The sequence below is a fragment of the Tupaia chinensis genome, unplaced genomic scaffold (genome assembly GCF_000334495.1).
Source record: "Tupaia chinensis unplaced genomic scaffold, TupChi_1.0 Scaffold141490_1, whole genome shotgun sequence".
Lineage (NCBI taxonomy): Eukaryota > Metazoa > Chordata > Mammalia > Scandentia > Tupaiidae > Tupaia > Tupaia belangeri.
In genome coordinates this window covers 1,721,764-1,724,384 of record NW_006201352.1, presented here as the reverse complement: position 1 = coordinate 1,724,384, position 2,621 = coordinate 1,721,764, and the positions used below count along the sequence as shown (strand labels likewise).

Genomic DNA, 2,621 nt, shown 5'->3' with positions numbered 1-2,621 from the left:
CTTTGCTAGCAGATAGTATATATCACAGAATACTTGTTGGGCATGGCTGAATCGAGAAGGTTTATGTATGAATTGTGAGCTGGGCGGTTGCTTTTCACAATAGTTTGAGTAGTTGACATGTAAATATTTTCTCAAAAATATTTAAAACCATACTTTCTCTATTGTTATAGAGTCACAAACAAAATTATAACAAATATTTTAAACATTATCTTTAAAGTTCAGTTTTTTGAAATTTTGAAAGTTATTTATTAACTGTCAGGAACTATAGAATATGAGCAAAAAGTTTTTGCTATGTAAAGTAAGAAAATGTAAAAATAAATAAATGAATGAGTTAAGCAAAGAAAGAAAGTCCTCAGGAAGGGATGTGTTCTGAAAGGATTAATCCTCCAGAAGTGGCTCCTCTACTTGCAGAGGCTTCGCCTAACCCTGAGGGGTCTGCAGCTCTCCACACGGGAGTTAATACAATTGACCTCTGCCCCAGAGACTGTGCTGGCCTCCTGGGCCAGAGTTGCATCTGTGGCTGGGAAGACGGAGGCAGTGGAATCAGAGGCCATGGAATCCCCACAAGAGGCCCATGGTGTCAGGTGGTGTGTGGTCCACGGAAGAAGTCTCCCTGCAAATACAGGCAGTTGGGTTCATCTGTACTTTCACGCTGGACAAACCTGGGTTCCTGAGAAGCAAAAAGGAGAATGTGTGCACTATTCCTACTTCTGGCCTGCATTTTTCCACCCCTGGACCTGGAGGACAGTATGTTGTGCCCAAAATGTGTTCAAAGGAGTAAGGTCTCAATGAAAAGTCTCCAGTGGGATTAGAATACCAAGGAAAGGGCACATCTATGGTTGTAATTAGTATTAGAAAAGTTGGACAGTCGACTCAGTCAGACCCAGACAGCTGTACTCCGGTCCTCCACACTGGCTGAGTTTCTTGGTGCCCAAAGGCCATGTAGACTAGTGGGTACCCTTGGACCCCTGACAGTACCTGCTGCTTCACAGGCTGGAGTACAGAGACTATGTTTGAAAATGGAAGACTTTCATGAATGACTATGCATTCCAGTTAATAAGATGAAAAAGTTGTTCCTATTACTAACGTCTACTCTTGTGAAGTAGAAAGGACTTCAGCAGCTCTGTGAAGTGGGAACTTCCTCGGTGGTACACTGTGGAGGAGCTAGGACAAGAAACTCATTTGCTTTGTGTTTGATTTTTTTTCTCCTCAGAATACTGATGACTTAGGGGAGGTTCCATTCTGATTGTAGATTTAATAAATGCAAATACTTTAAATTTAAAAAAAAATCTCAGCATCTGGAAAGAAAGAGACATCTCCTAACACCCTTCCTGCTTATTCTTCCAATAATACACAGCTGGGGCCACCTTAGCACATCCTGGTTAATACCAACCTTAACAACTTTTCCATTAAAGCCAAGCTGGACTTAGTGCAGTTAGTGATGGACTATCTGTATGCCAAGTGTATCCCTTGCATAACTGACTATGTAATGGCTAAAGTTGAGAAACTGGGGCAAAAATATCGAGTGGCATTAAAGTTCTCCAAGGATCCAAGATTTGAGCAATTACTGTGCACAAAGAGACCTATGCAGATGACTGCTTAGTACAGAGAGGAGCTCAGCACAAGCGGTACATTGTGGCCACAGTGGACCACTGTGAGACCTTAAACTGAATAACCCAGAAGATCCTGAAGTTCCTACCATACACATCTCTAACCATAAATACAACATTGAGCAGATACCTCATTTATAGAGACATTCAGTTCTAGTTCTTTTTTTTTAATTTTTTTTTAATTTTAGGGAATATTATTCTAGAACAGAAATACCATTAATAAAGTCAAAAGTCTATTCCAATGTTTTAATATATTTTTTGTAACATTCCACTCAGAAGGTAGAAAACCACAAAGTTCTTCCCTAAGGAAGAGTGCAAATGGACTATAATATTGCATCATTGTACAGTATTGAATGCAAACTCTGAAGTAAAGGAAATACAATCATTTAATATTTTCTCCCTAAATCATCTGCTAAAGAACTGCTCACTTTACATCCTAGGTGCTGCCTTGTTGAGCACTGCCCCCATAACAGAGCACTGATGAACCTGCGCCAGCTAGCGTAGTAATGCTGCCTACATCCAGTCTGCGGATAGCTAATGGACAAGCCCTCTGCACCACACGTCAATCAAGTAGAGAAACCACGTACAAATGAGCCCTCCCCAAATCCTCCAACTTAACAACTTTTAAATAGCTAACACATAATCAGGATCATCTGAACACTGTACCGCTTCATAGTAACAACACCCTCCATCTGTCAAGGGCACATCACATTGTGAAAAATCAGAGCAAGAAATAAACAAACAAGGGCATTTGCAGGAGGCAGAAAGTCCTGTTCATGGGAGCAGACAGAAAGGAAATGGCTAAAGAACTAGGTTCAGAGGTCTAATTAGAACTTGATTCTCTGGCTCTTTCCCACTGTACAAGATGGCAGGTGAAAAGCTGCAAAGCAGGATACTAAGGAGAAGAAAACTGAAGCCAAGAAGGCTGATGCCAGTGGCAAGGTTAAAAAGCCCAAGAAGGGGAAGCCCCACTGCAGCCGAAAGGTTGACCTAGTCTGTCCTAGTCCGGGG

General features: G+C 41.4%; 1 pseudogene; it reads right to left on the bottom strand.

Moving 5' to 3' along the window:
* Positions 1-401: 401 nt before the first annotated feature.
* LOC102482773 (N-acylneuraminate-9-phosphatase-like) overlaps positions 402-2,621 on the bottom strand; it is a 7,149-nt pseudogene continuing 4,929 nt past the window's right edge.